General features: G+C 43.0%; 1 protein-coding gene and 1 pseudogene across 2 annotated transcripts in view; both read right to left on the reverse strand.

Moving 5' to 3' along the window:
- The window catches only part of LOC143879361 (G-type lectin S-receptor-like serine/threonine-protein kinase LECRK4), a 59005-nt gene that overhangs the window by 15489 nt on the left and 27890 nt on the right, over positions 1-15626 (reverse strand). The window lies entirely within an intron of this gene.
- LOC143879363 (uncharacterized) lies at positions 1944-9125 on the reverse strand (annotated as a pseudogene). The gene is made up of 2 exons (XR_013251213.1): positions 8772-9125; positions 1944-2622 (listed from the first exon to the last, which is right to left on the reverse strand). The product of XR_013251213.1 is annotated as an uncharacterized LOC143879363 (transcript).

The following is a 15626-nucleotide window of genomic DNA, read 5'->3' on the forward strand; positions in this document are numbered from 1 at the left end:
TTCATTTTCCCCTTCCTATATTAGCATTAGAGGTTTACCAACAAGTATTCAAGTCTCCATGAATATGTTTTAGATATTCAATAGTGTCTTGATTGATACTTTTGATTTATCTTAATACCAATTATGGCCAACAAAACCCGCTTTGCAACAAGAGATTTCGATCGCTAGCAAGCTCTTCATGTGTTTAGGGTTCATTAGAACTTAGAAGTTGACATGATCTTACCCGTTCATCTCGAAATCCGATGGTTCATCTATCAACAACCCATTAATAAAAGCGTTGAAGTCTGCCCACAATCAACGTTAAAAGTGGTGCGTATTATCCTATAGGGGTGCGAAAAAATCATCTCCCTAATAAATTTTGCAAAAAAAAATTAGAAAAATATTACAGTTCTAAAAAAAGGGCTGTTAGAAGAATATCACAGTTCTCAAAAAACATTTACAAGCCCTCTAAATACTAAAGATAATGCTATCACGCATCTTATAAAAAGAGTGGAGGCTGAAATCATTTCCCTATAAAATATGCCAGAATAGGATATCTCATGCCGAACAGACACGGCATCCTCTAGATTAAAAAAAATAACGGCATATTGAAGTAGCACTTGTCTCTAGACCACCATGATATTTCAATGAATACACCAATATTATGATGGAAGTCTTGCTCTTTTCATATACAAATGGAATGAAAGTGAATATTTTTTATTTTTTTTCATTTTTCCCTTCCTATATTTGCATTAGGTGATCTAGGTTTACCGAGAAGTATTTAAGTCTACTTGAATATGTTTTAGATATTCAATAGTGTCTTGATTGATACTTTTGATTTATCTTAATACCAATTATGGCTAACAAAACCCTCGTTGCGCCAGGAGATATCGATTAATGGCAAGCTCTTCATGTGTTTGAGCCTTTGAGGTTCATTAGAAGTTGCTGTAGAAGTTGACACGATCTTAGCCATTCATCTCGAAATCCGATGGTTCATGTATTAAGAACCCCTTCATAAATTTGCAAAAGAAAAAAAAATGAGAAAAACATCAAAAGCAATATAACATGGGCCAAAATAGAACACCATGATACTTCAATCAATTCAACAAGAAAGGATGGAGGTCTTCCTCTTCGCAAATACAAATGCAAGTAAAGTGCTTTTTTTTTTTTCATTTTCTCCTTCCTAGATTAGCATTAGGTAATCTAGTTTACCCCTCTAACATTTAGTCCCTCTATGGAAATGATTTTTTGGGGCACAACCTATTTAGGCTGTGGCCCATCTAATGGACGGTTTGGATCATCATATGGTGTGGGCCATACTATACTTTTAATAAAGTGAGGAGTGCGATCATCAAAATACAATAGTGCTGATAACATTTCCCTATCAAAAATGCCAAAATAGCACATCTGGGGCCTAGAAAGTGGATGTTAGGAAAGAGCCTAACTGCCAAATTTTTTTAGCATTTTTCTACTTTATATAAAAGGTTGATAACACTTAAAACTACATGCCAAATTACATAACCTAACTTGGGTTGCCTAAATTTGGAAGACTTAGGTCATATCGGGCAACCATGAATTTTTTTTCATGATAAATTAATTTCTCAAAGTGGGGAGAGATGGGCAGTGCGGGTGGGAGAAGAGAGAGGGCACGAATGAGCAGAGTGTGAGAGACTTGAGAGGGTCAGAATGAGTAGTGGGGTGAGAAGCGGCTAAAACACAAGGAAAAATTGATCATATTTTGGGTAGAGTTTTTTTTTGTTTCAATGTTTTCAAGTCTTTTCTTACTCTCTCGGCCTCTCCTCAGTCAGTCGATCTCGTAGCCCTCTGCTTCTCCCACTCCCACTACCCCACTCTCACCACTAGAGAAACTTTTTTATCATGAAAAACTTTTCATAGTTGACAGATGACCTAACTGATCCAAAAAGACATGCATGTCTTCTAAATCTCACACAATGCTGATGATGTAAAAAACACAGTAGAAAATCAGAATAACTAATATTGTCTGAACAGTATATGGTTCAAAGCATAACACAAATAACAAGTTTACCAGCAAATTCAGATGGCCTCCAATCAATTCCCTGCTGATAATCTAATTCTCGTTGAGAAAATACCTCTTAGTTTGTTCTTGGTGTAGCCCACTCCACTCTGAGAATGAGATTGTCATAGCCATAGCCTTGGTAATAGCCCGCTCGGCATCTTCCTTGTTGACAAAATTGACAAAACCAAAGCCCCTGCTCATGCCAGTCTTCTGATCAATGGCAACATAAACACGACTCACAGCACCAAATGTTCGGAACAACTCGAGAAGATCAGGCTCACGGGTATCCTCAGAAAGATTGGTGACCCGAACCGAGTTCTCTTCATTTCTCCTTCTCATCTCAGTCCCCGTTCTCTCGGCGCCTGCTCTCATTCCGGGAGGAACATAGGTTCCCTTGCTAGTGCCAGAAGCAGGGGCAGGAGTTTCAGATGTAGGAGGTTTGTCAATGAAGCCTTCGGCTCGTGGAGCGAGATCCTTGTAAGGACATTTTGATGTCCAGTGGTCACCCTTCTTACCACAAGTCCTGCACACCATGAGAACGGCACCACCTTTTCCAAGCGCAGCAAAGGGGTCTCCTGCAACCTTTGTCTCTTCTGCTTTACTTCCTGCAGTTCAGTTGCATACTATACTCAAATCTTCTATATCATGACATATAAGAACCTCAGCTTGATTTAGTTGAATGAAATGAAGCCTTGATCGGATCACAAAAAAACAATGCAGTATATACCCAAGCAACAATGGCAAGAAACTGCTTGAGTCGAGATTCCACAGTAAGAAACAGTTCCACAATCATCAGATAAAGGCAACAAATTCTTTTCTGAAATATTTAAATAAAAAGAAAAAACACCCCCGGAAGATGTCATTGCCATCGTGCAAAGCATAGTGGGCATCCCTCGGCCCAGGCAATTTCTCATTAATCAAATATAAATAATTAGTTTATTACTGAATAGAAAAAAAAATTATAGCAGTACAAAATCTAAGTAACAAGATTGTAACTATCAGTATCAACATAAGCAAGTGCAACGAATAAAATGATGAAAAATGAAACTAAAGAGTTTCTTGCAAAAGCCTAACCCCAACAAGTTCAGAATAAAGCAAAATGCACTGAAGTATTTCCATGATAATAAAGTTGATAAACACCTGTATTTCCACGAACACCAAGAAAGAAAGCAGAATACCTACCAAAAATTCTTTTTTTACCTGCTTTAATCACACCATTGGACAATCCAAGGAAGTAATGGACAAGATCTGTTAAATCCAAAGTGTATTCCAAGATCTGTTAAAACATTTTCTAGCAGCCTTGCACCAAGGTTTTAAATTTCGGTTTCGGTATGCACGGAAACAGAAACATTTCGGTTTCGGTGGAAATCAGGTAAAATTACGGAAACGTATAGAAACACATGCAAATGAGGAAATTTTAAGATGAAACTTTGGGAAATGCTAGAATACGCACAAATACATACTTAGAGACCATCACATAATCAAGAAAGCCATCCATAATGGCTTAATCACATCGAACACCTAGTGACATGCGTAGTCGCATGTCTGGAACAATGTAAAGAAGTATAAGAAAGTACAATGCTCTATGTCAATACCACAGAGTTACAAGGTATCATTAGTCCCATGCCAATCTGACATCCCATGCATAAAATACGGTTACTTCTAGGTGAGTTCAACGATAATGCCTACCAAACATGATTCTCTACATTAATGGAATGAAATAAAATGCAAATCACAACATCTTTCCATTTTTAAGTCATTCTGACCATTCCGGTTGAATTTTGAAATTTTCAAGAGGAAATAATGACGTGGAAGGAATCATTGAGATTTCGCTTCTGTGGCGATGGAAATGGAAATGGAAACATTTCGGTCATTTCGAAGAAAGTTTGGAGAAATTTAAAACCACGCATGGCACTAACATAATTTGTAACTTTATATCAGCTGCATCCTTTGTAGTTTCTATTATTTAGGGTTTAGTATATTAAGCCATCATGTGGCACTCTTCATAATAAATGAGTAAATAGAACAAGCCTAGATATTGGGTTATTTCTCCTTTCTTCTCCTCTATACCCCAAATCTCTTCTCCTCTATACCCCAAATAGTTTTTAACATGGTATTAGAGCATCATTCAAGTTCCCTCTCATCTCAATGGTAACCATCACATTCCTTCATGATCCACATAGAAAAAACATAAGTACCTTCCTTTACGTAGTGCATAGCTCATGAACTCTTATCACTGTTTCCTTTCATGAACGACAAGTTACTCATCATGCTTTACGAACCATACCCCATTACGAAGCATATAAAACATATCCAATTTTTTGTAACCCTAAAGCACTATTTTTATCAATTCACCCTTCCAGACATCTATTCATCTACGTAAAAGTCCCATTCCATCTTTCATCGCTTTGATCATTCACAAATCAGTTCCTAACATCCATCAATCCCTATGGGAATTTCATCTACCTTAATTCAACTGCTGTCTCTTTTCTCGTCCTTTCACAACGTGTGACCATAATTATCTCCTCCATAAAGGACAGATCCTTCCCATTACTCTCGAGGCATTCTTAACCATCTACAGGGGCTCATAATACCTCCAGATATCTAAAGAAGAATAAGCTGACAAGAAGGAAAATGCCTCGGAGAATTATGTAAAAAATGAAACACGGCACACCAAGTATCAACTAGTCATCGGCTAGATTAGTTCCCCTCTTTCTCCAGAGGTTCTTGCACAGGTTCTCAACATTACCTCGACAAGAGAACTCTGGAAGGCACTTGAGAATTTGTACTCAAAGATGCCTGGATCTTACAGCTCAAGTAGGAGATTCAAAACTGCCACAAGGGTACTCAATACATGCTATAAAGTTTTCACCGCGTCTATTCTCAGACAAAAAAGAGCTTCCAACCTTCACTAAGCTACATACCCTATTGCTACAACGGAACCCACATTTTCATCTCCTGGGTCTTCAGTGAACCCATCACCCTCAGGCATATTAGCGGTTCTATATTCAGCCCATCTCCTAGGTCTTCAGTGAACCCATTACCCTCATCCGGAATAGTTGCGGTTCTAAATTCAGCCGAAAGATCGCCTAAGTGCAGACATGAATGTGGTCAAGGAAGATGACAGTGGACAACCGTTTTATCCACAGGGTATCAACACCCTCAACCTGGGAGCTACCCCGCTTTCCCTACATGAGGAGGGGCTTACCAATGTCTTGCCTACACAATCACCATCACCATCACCTTTTCCCATGTAGTTTGCGGACCCTCCTCAGAGTCTAGGATATGTCCAACCATACCGTACTACACTGCCACCCACCATCATCAGATTTGTGATCACATCAACCATTATATGCTATTACTGATATGATTCAAAGTATTAGCAGTCCATTGCAACGAGTGTCACATATAATAAGAGGTGAGACATATCGCTCTCACCTCCATCATAAGCTTCATGGGTGATAGATTTGATGTCATACACCATCTATCGGACGCTACGAGTAACATTTCGTTCCTAGTTCCATATTTTGGGTCTTCACGTGTTGTTCTAAAAGATGGATCTTCTCTACTCATCGCCCATATTGGCAGCATTGTCATTCCTTTTTCTTTACAGCCTTGCTTGTTCTCGATATCCAGGTTATCCCTAGCTTTCAATGTCCGCTGTTATTTGTTTCTAAATTTACATCTAAATTCCCGTTTCATTTGTTTTTGCACCCTCCTGTGTGTCTGTGAAGGATCTACAGTCGAGGAAGCTCTTCACTAACAGTATTCGTCGTGGCAACCTCTACTATTTATCTAATCCATCCGCTCGAGCATCTTTGTTGACGTCATATGCTGAAGTTGCATCTGCATCATGATCATCTCCATCATTGTCATATAGAATCATCATCTTGCTCATACGAACAGTAAGAGTCCTTGAAAAATTAGTGCCTCAGTCTTTTATTAAAGTTGCATATACAAAACCTTAAACCATTGTTTGTATCATAGATGTAACCTCAGGCAGCACTCTAATACTTTGTTTAACTCTTATAATAATATATGTACTTTTATATTTGAAGTAATTCATTCTAATGTGAGGGGTCCTACCCCACTTGCTTCTATGTCTAATTCTCACTTTTATGTGGTCTTTATTGATGATTTTATATGCCACCCATAGATAGTCCTACCCCACTTGCTTCTATGTCTAATTCTCACTTTTTTGTCGTCTTTATTGATGATATTATATGCCACACATAGATAGTATACTCTTCATGAAACACAAATCACATGTTTTTTAATGGTACACAAATTAGATGTTTTATCTTTATTTTTCCATCTCTAGATGGTTCATCTTTATTTTTCCATCTCTACACATTATGAACATCACAACACTTGAATCAAACTTCTAAGAAGTAGGGGTGCAAATTGGTTTGGGTGGGGTTGAGCTTCTGCTAAAAATGAATTGGGATTAACCGGAACCCGACCCAATTTTATGGTTAAAGCTCGACCTGAATTCCTAAAAATCGAACCTGTTGTCTTGTGAAAAGTGCCATTATGCAATTAATTATTTCCACCGGTGACATTTTGGACGGCCTCTGACACGAATGGATGTAAAAAATGCATGTATACATGGACATCAGAAGGAAGTACCAAACGGCCATAGGGTTATGACCCAACTTATACGAAGATTTGTGTGCAAACTCAAAAGGACATATATGGAGTAAAGCAAGAAGGCATGGCTATCGAATGACTAAATCATATAACTCCTTGTTTGTGAGGCGCAACCACAGAGGTGTTGCACTCATTTAAGTTTATAGTGATGACTTTATTCTAACTGGAACTAGCAAGGACTATTACTTTTATTATGTTGATGACATCTATAACATTGGAGAGTTGGTAAAGAAACTGGGGAAAACATCAAATAGTGCTTTGCTTGCCCTTTTGGTACTAGCAAGTGCTATTATTTTTCTTTGAACAATTTTCACATGTTTATGCATCAACTTCAATTAAGAAAGAACCTGGGAGGAATTGGCAGGCCATCTTAAGACCATCACATGAGCTGCTTGCAAAGTTGTCAAGGTTAGTACTAGCAAGGCACTGAAAAGGGCTCTGAATTCATGAAGTTTCTAAAGATTCAAGATTAGTTTCTTTTTTCTTCAATATTATTATCCATTCCTCCAGCAGAACTTGACTACAATACATGCTCTCTTGTGCCATATGCTCTGGACGCAGGCCCTATAGCAGGCCCTATAGCCTTCACCAATGTTTAATGTCTCACGGATCAATCATTGGCTAGCCCAAGTCATCTGATTTTGGCCCTACAAAATCAAGAACTCACTCAACTCACTCCAGTCAGAAAGCATGCATCAGTTTGTCTCGTTCGAGCAAGGTCTTAAATATCTAAATTGGTATGTGTATCCGCCTATGGCAAAAACAGTGCCTGCTTCATGAATCCAATATGCTTGTGAAGTTTTACTTGTAGTTTTAGTTTTACTTAGCCAACCCCAACTAGTTTGGGACAAAAGCTTTGTTGAGTTGAGCTGAGTTTTAGTTCTACTTACATATATGCTCCCTAAACAACAAATAATTTATTTATTTTTACTGGTAGGGTCTACAATTGCCCTCTTAAACTTCACCCAAAAAGTAAAAAACAATACTAAATACCATCATAACAACCAGCCTAACAATTTCCGCAATAAGGGGGGCTCTCTAGGACTCAGTTCTGACATCAGTGTGATGTAACGATGATATACATGGCGCCCCATTTTTGGGTCCTGTGCAATAATAAGACACAAGTGAAATAATAAGAAGCAGATTTGAGAAGAGTTCGGGAATTGATTAATGTTGTCCAAAAGGACCTCTCTGAGTCACATCATCCAGGAACTTGACCATATGTCCTACACTAAACCCAAGTCAACTCATAAATTCCACCTTCACCCAACTAATTTCCTTGCACGCCAGAGTCTCCTCCTTTTACCCTAGTCACCAATCGACAAACCATCCACCTTGGAAAAGCCATGTTTTTATTCCCCACCGTGCACTTCTCCTCAAGACAGCACATCTTCTCCCATCTCACCAAATCACACATGTGCTCCCACCCACCCACACACACACTACGAAAGTCCCCTCAAAACTCAAAGCCATTATAAGTTCTAACATCTATCCAATCGCTACTTGCACCTAAATCTACGAATCTCCAACACAGAGCTCTCAACTTTTCTCTGAGCATACAACATCATCACATTTCATTAAATGTCATGACTCAGCACTGCATCCCAATAATCAGATTTTTTTTTATAGCAGGGATTTAGCAGTCAAATAATAACTAATTGGGGCTCTTTGTTAGCAATTAAGTTTGGTTTACTACTCGAACATAGATATAATTAGGATAATTCCATCAATTAGAGTTAGTACTTATGAGAGAGAGAGAGAGAGAGGCATTCTCTTCTCTTTGAGAGAATGAATTTACGACTCAGATAAGAGAATTAGGGATTAAATTCAACGCCAAGAAAGTAGAGAATTACGCAGTTTTTTCTTTATCAATTAGGGTTTTATCAGTTAGGAAAAGAAGGGTTAGGGTTTCACTTTTTTCTTTAGAGAATAAGTTACCCCTCAGATAAGAAATATGAAATAAATAGATCTCTATATTCGATCAATTAGGTTTCACAGCTCAGAAAAAGAGTACTAGGGCGTAAGAAAGCACAAAAATTAAATCAAAACTAAACCCAAAATAGAAAATTAGATATAAAAATAGAGATAGAGAGAGAGAGCAAACCGGGAGCCCTAGGTTTCTCAAGGAGAATCTCTTCAGTAGAGATCATGGTGAGCCTACTGCTTGAATCCTCATGAGCGGCATCTCCGAACTTGGGCCAGGCACAACGCTCCACCGCACGCTTGCTGAGACGGGCCTTGGCGAGCTTTCTAGTGCGTGTGGTGGTTGTGATCTTAACCTTGTTTCCGTCCTCGTTGAACTTGTACTCTATCACTTTCTTCACTCCGTTATCGTCGGGTCCGATTACCATCCGAGGCGGGAGCAGAAAGTCCAGATCCCCCCATCGTCCTCTTCCAATTCTCCCCATCGGACCTTGTTGGATCCGGATGCAGCTGGTCGGGAACTCTCCATCACCATGGTCTCCGATCGAGATCGAGATCGAGAGAGAGGGAGAGAGAGAGAGAGTTTTTATGTCTAGTCTAGGGTTGGAAAAGAGGGATTTGGAGAAGAGAGAATTTATATGATGGGTGGCCGTGAAAACACGTGAAGTCTAAAAAAGTAGGTACGGCTCACTTTTGTCGATGATCCAAACCGTTCATATGTCTGGGCACAATGTAAATAGGTTGTGCCCCAAAAATCAGTTCCATAGGATGATCCTAACCCTCCGATCTGTAGAAGATTCCATAAATGATTTTAGGAAATCTCCATATTCAGATAAGGTAAGATCAGAGAGTTACTATCATCCTATGGAACTGATGTGGGTCTCTTCCTAATGTGGCCACGATGGGGAAAATCCCCTCGACGGAATCCCACCACCTAAAACCTTCTCAGATCTGAAGCTTCATGGGCGTCTCAACAAAACCCACTTCGTAGAATATTTTTCTTCTTCTTCTTCCTACCAACAAAACCCATTCAAGTCCTGTTTCCAGGGACTTGTAAGGCCCGTTGACAGAGACAAACCCCTCTTCATCACACACCCCTTCCCTGCGGAATCGAATCCATCAGATCCAACTCTTCCTCGCTGAAACCCCAATCGAAGATTAGCAGAGGAAAATCTGGTTTCTGGTTGCTATCCGAGTCCCGACCCCCTCCCGGCCACTGGTCCCACCCCGACGACCTGCTTCTCCGTGCCGGAATCTTCAGATCGGTGCCTTTCCCTGCCGGAATCTTCAGATCTGACTGTTCACCGGAGCTGTGAAGAGTATTCGGAAGTTCCAGATCTGAGAGATCTGATCCTTTTTCGACCCCAATCTGATGAATCGTCGCAGGATCTTGTAGATCGGCCAGATTTTTCAACGATCCAGAGCTGCCAAAAGTAGTTGGAAGTTTCAGATCTGCGAGATTTGATCCTTTTTCGACATCTCTCTGATGAAAAATCCTCATAGGATCTTGTAGATCCTAAGGGTTCTGTGACTGGCAACCAGATCTCCGGCAGAATCGACGGCGAGGCGAGCAACATCCATCACCGGCGCCGGAGGCCACCACACGTGTGCAGAAATCTGAGGCAGGAAATATCTCCTCATCTATCTCCTCAACTGCCATGTCAGTCACGAAGGCTTGACAGGTTACCGAGAGATCCGGCCTCGTCGCTCCGAGCACCGGCGACGGAATCCGGCAGGTGCTCTCCGGCGAAGAGACTCCATCCAGATCCGGGCCCTGTTTCTGAATCCGGAACCGTAGATTCAACTCCGGTGATTTCCAGACGGCAAGCATACTCACGACGTTGGGCGGATCGCCGGAATTTGCTTTAGATTCCGGGATCAGAGTTCCGTACAGGGATTCTTGTAGACGGCGGCATCTTTGGATTCCTCCTCTGTATCATCTTCCTCTTCGTCTCCAGTTCCCTCTGACTCGGTGTCTTCCTCCCTCTCGGTTTCCTTTTGGGGATCCGATTCAGAATCCGGCGGATCCAAAATATTTGGAGGGCGACAAATTTTGCTGGGTGGTGGTTTATATGAAATCCGGCGGGATCAGCCGTGGAGTGGGAGCGAACTCTAGATGGGCCACTGGGGCGAATCTAACCCCGCTTGGAGTCCGGAGACTCCAACCTGAACCTAGTAATTTGGGCGCCCGGACGGACTGTGGGCATCCGTTACGGCTGGGGCCGACCGATGAGGTGAGTCTCCAGATTCTCCGAGCTGAAGAGGCGGCTTGGATTCCCGTACGAACTAGGAAAAACAGACGTCTGGAGAATGCCTTCCACCGAAGACAAAGTCGAGCCTTGGGAGACTGGAGATGCCACAGGTGTACTTTCCGGAATTTTAGCAGGAGGGCCAGCTGCTGGAAATGTCACAAACCTTGGTCCAGTTTGGACTTCAATTTTCCCGGACGACACTTACAGAGAGCGGCTCCGGTGGTGAGTTGTCCGCTTCCTCCTCACCCACAGGAGCTCCCTGCTGAGACAGTTAGATCGGAGTTTTTGCTTCCTGCGACTTCAGAAGGGGTAGCTTTCAACATTGAGGTAGTCCCCCTTAAATCTATCAGTAATGCAGATTTGGGGTTATGGGGGAAGATGAAGGAGGGTTGGGATGGTGATCTGGATGCCTTGGAGATATGGCTTGTTCAGAATAGCAGTCAAGGGAGTGAAGCAGTGGTGTATAAAATTGCTCCTCTTGAACTACACATTGCCATCCCTGCAGGTGCTAATCGTTCGAATTTGATCAGAGACTGGAGTTCTTCCTCCGATTCTCCTTTGGCAGACCTGCAAATTTGGGATATAAAATTTCCTAAGGGGGAGAAGTCGGCCTGGTGGAAAATAGAAGGCGTTCCGCCTGAAGCTTGGTGTGCAGACAATTTTCGGCGCATCGGTAAAAAATTAGGCCAGGTGGTGGAGGTGGATGTCTCATGTTATGCTGGTTCCGGATATGGGGTGGGTAGGTTGAAGATCGTAACTGCAGGTCGCCCTGGAAATGAACTATCTATACAGAGCTCTATCGATGGCACCCTTCGCTGGATTCTCGCCTCCCGGGAAATTGATGAAGGTGAAAAGCACTGTGTCAATTTACCAGCTTTTGCTACAGATGAGATGCCGGGTGAGGAGGAGGAGGTAAATCATCATTGTGCCATCAATGAAGACCCACCGTTCATGAATGAAGTCCAGCTTGCATTTAATGCACCCATTGTCGTCACAGAGATCCTCTCAGAGTCAGCCTTCAATGTCACCAACCCCGGACTGGTGGATTCCGCGCTCCCTCCAATCGCCTCTACTCGGGTTCAGCAGGAGTTGCCGGATCTCCACCTTTCATCTGAGGCAAATGTTCCAATTCAAACAGAGGGTCCCACACAGGCAATCAGGTGGCACAGTGCTGATCGGCCTATTCAGGGACTTCCCTACTCCGATTCTCCGTACTCCCAGGTCCACAGCTACGCAGATATTTTATCCATCTTATCTTCTCCGTATCAAAGAGACTCCTCTCGAGTGGGTGTTAGTATTGTGCTCGCTTCGGAGCGCGAGGAAATTGATACACAAGGGGTTGGTGAAAAAGTCAGCTGGGATTCTTCGCTGGCGGATCTTGGGTCCCAGGAAGGGGAGAGGGATTTCGGGCCTCATCACGTATGTCCTGGCTCACTCACCCCCTCCTCTTCGGCAGCTTTGAGCTCTACCCAGATGAATCTTATTTCCAATTTCAGTACATCGGGTAACAATCGATCTTATTATGCGACAGCAGAGGAGACTGGGGTCAGCCAATTGAGAGGACCTAAGACAATAAATCCCACCAGCAGATGTTTCTTTTTACCTAGAGAAGACTGTTTTTCCCTTCAGTGCCGGGTGGGACATAGGGTGGTGCTATTTGACAATCGTTGCTGGGGTGATATGAGTTCTTTATTCTACTGTACCCCTAGGGGGCGGCCCTTTTGTTCCCTGGTCCAGGTTTCAATCGGCAACTACTCCCATCCTCCTTCTCCAAGATGGTGTAGCAAGGCAGTCCTCCAGCCCCTGCTTTGTGCCCCATCACTCTCTTCTTCTCGGGTTGAATCAGGCCCAGTTACTATCCATCAGGTGATTGAATTGATGGTGGATCATACAGTGTCTATCAGCTCCCACTTGGGCCTAGTTTATCCGGGGCCGGCTGAAGATTACCGATCCAACATAAAGGCGGCAGAATTGAGGGAGGTCGATGTAGTGTCATCTCCTGCACCTATATCCGACGCAAATCTGAAACGTACGGAGAGAGAATTGATACGGCTTCATTCAGATATCAATTATGACTCTGGCTCGCATAGCAGTGGTCTCAAGCGTACGAAAAAAGGAAGAAAAATTGGAGTTGGGGAGGGGAGGATCTAACCGCACTCTAGTTGTTGATGAAGATTCTATCCTGGAATATCAATGGCTTGGGCTCTCGAGAGAAACGAATTCAAATAAAAGCAATAGTTAAACACCGGCGACCCGAGGTGGTGTGTCTACAGGAAACTAAGATGGAACAAATCAGTTCCATAGATATGAGTAGCATGGGGTTCAACTCTGATTGGAATTTTACTTTCGTAGCATCTAAAGGAGCTTCAGGGGGTATCTTGGTGGCATGGGATACAGTCTTGTGGGCCAGCTCAGATGTTTGGCGAGGGGTCTTCTCACTATCTGTAGCCTTCCGCAAATGTAACGATCAATCAGAATGGTTATTCACAGGCGTCTATGGTCCTTTGTCCCCTTCCGACAAGTGTTCTTTTTGGGAAGAATTAAATCAGAGGCGTGGCCTATGTTCCGCTCCTTGGTGTATTGGGGGGGATTTCAACGAAGTTCTAGATTCACGAGATCGAATTGGGGGTCAGCGCATTACTGTAGGTATGAGAAATTTTGCTGATTTTATCGCAAACAACGAACTAGTCGATTTACCGTTGGGCGGTGCATCCTTCACATGGGCAAGAGGTACGAACCGGAGCCGGCTTGATAGGTTTCTTTTATCGGGCGACTGGTTGGCAGGTATCTCAGAAGTTTACCAGCAGGCATTACCCCATTCTGTCTCCGATCATTGCCCTCTTCTTTTGTCCCCTAAAATGGAGTCCTGGGGCCCCCCTCCCTTCCGATTTGAATTAGCTTGGCTGGAAAATCCCCTGTTGGAGGCTCAATTAGTCCGTTGGTGGGCGGACTGTGCCTTCTCGGGACCCAGTGATGTCGTCATTGGCAAAAAATTAAGGTTTATCAAAGGGAAATTAAAAGCATGGGATAAGGAGCAGAAAGAGATTACCCTCGGCAGGAAGAGGGTCCTTGAGGACCGATTGTTGGAGATCCATTCATTGGCTGATAGTGGATCGGCAACGGCGGAGGATTTTGAGCAACAAGGCAGGCTTATCCAAGAACATAAAGAGTTGTTAAGGCTTGAAGAAATCTCATGGCGGCAAAAATCCCGAGTCAAGTGGTTGATGGAGGGGGATAAAAATACAGCCTTCTTCCATGCCATAGCCAGTACTCGCAGACGAAGGAACCGAATTGAATCTTTAGAGGTGGAAGGGGTTGTTATCTCGGACCGGGAGAGGATTATTGCGGAAACTATTGCATTCTACCGTTCTTTGTACTCCGCTGACGGACTTCTTCGCCCAATACCCCAAGACATTTGTTTCTCAACTTTGAGCCTGGAAGCTTCTGCTGGATTGGAAATCCCCTTCTCTGAGGAGGAAATCCGAATCGCTCTATTCTCTCTAGCTCAGGATAAAGCCCCTGGCCCTGATGGATTTTGCTTGGCTTTCTTTCAGACGTGTTGGGACACAGTCAAATCGGATCTTATTCGTTTCTTCCTAGAATTTTTTGAGGGTGCTATTCTCGACAAGGGGACGGGGGCGACTTTTCTAGTCCTTATTCCAAAAATTGATGGAGCATCCAAAGTATCAGATTTTCGTCCGATTAGCTTGGTGGGCAGCCTATACAAGGTGCTTGCGAAGGTGCTGGCGGACCGTATCAAAGTGGTTCTTCCATCCATTATATCGGTAAATCAGAGTGCTTTTATAGGCAAGCGTCAAATTCTTGATTGTTCCTTAACAGCAAATGAGGCAATTGACTATTACCGACGGTCAGGGGAAGGCGGCATCTTATGTAAGCTTGATATGGAGAAAGCATATGACCGTGTGGATTGGGCCGCTTTAGATTATCTTATGGGTCGTATGGGTTTTGGGGAAAAGTGGAGAGGGTGGATCCGGAATTGCTTATCATCTGCATGGTTTTCCGTTCTAATTAACGGCTCAGCAAAAGGATTCTTCAAATCCTCTAGAGGATTGCGGCAGGGCGATCCTCTCTCTCCATTTCTTTTCTTGATAGTGGCCGAATCCTTATGCAGTATACTGAAAAAGGGAAGTGATATGGGGCTATATAGAGGTTTCCTAATTGGGACCAATAAGGTGGAAGTCTCGCTGCTTCAGTTTGCGGATGATACCCTCCTGTTCTGTTCCCCGGTCCTCTCCCAGCTTCTCAATCTGAAAGCCATGCTTCGGTGTTATGAGATGGTCTCAGGTCAACGATCCAATTTTGGTAAATCTCGGTTGTATGCGATTAATGTATCTGAGAGTGAGGCTTCATCCTTCGCCGGAATTATGGGGTGTGGTCTAGATGTCTTTCCCGCTACCTATTTGGGTCTCCCTCTCGGGGTGGGCCGTCCGAGACACACCCTATGGACTCCTATTATACAAAGGATTGAGCGTCGGTTGGCCACATGGAAGCGCCGTTTGGTTTCCAAAGGAGGTAGATTGGTGCTTATAAAGGCTGTTCTCTCTAATATGCCGATTTATTTTCTATCCCTTTTTCATTGTCCAGCTTCTGTTGCTGAGAGCATCGAGCAAATTCAGAGACGATTTCTGTGGGGCGGTTCAAGGACTTCCAAAGGGGTCTCCCTTCTTAAATGGAGTTTAGTCTGTTCTCCAATTAAAAAAGGAGGTTTGGGTATCAGGAGAGTCCAGCTCTTTAATCAGGCCCTTATGGGTAAGTGGTTGTGG

The sequence above is a fragment of the Tasmannia lanceolata genome, unplaced genomic scaffold (genome assembly GCF_043159265.1).
Source record: "Tasmannia lanceolata isolate RefF3 unplaced genomic scaffold, GAP_Taslan_0.1 ptg000006l, whole genome shotgun sequence".
Classification (NCBI taxonomy): Eukaryota; Viridiplantae; Streptophyta; class Magnoliopsida; order Canellales; family Winteraceae; genus Tasmannia; species Tasmannia lanceolata.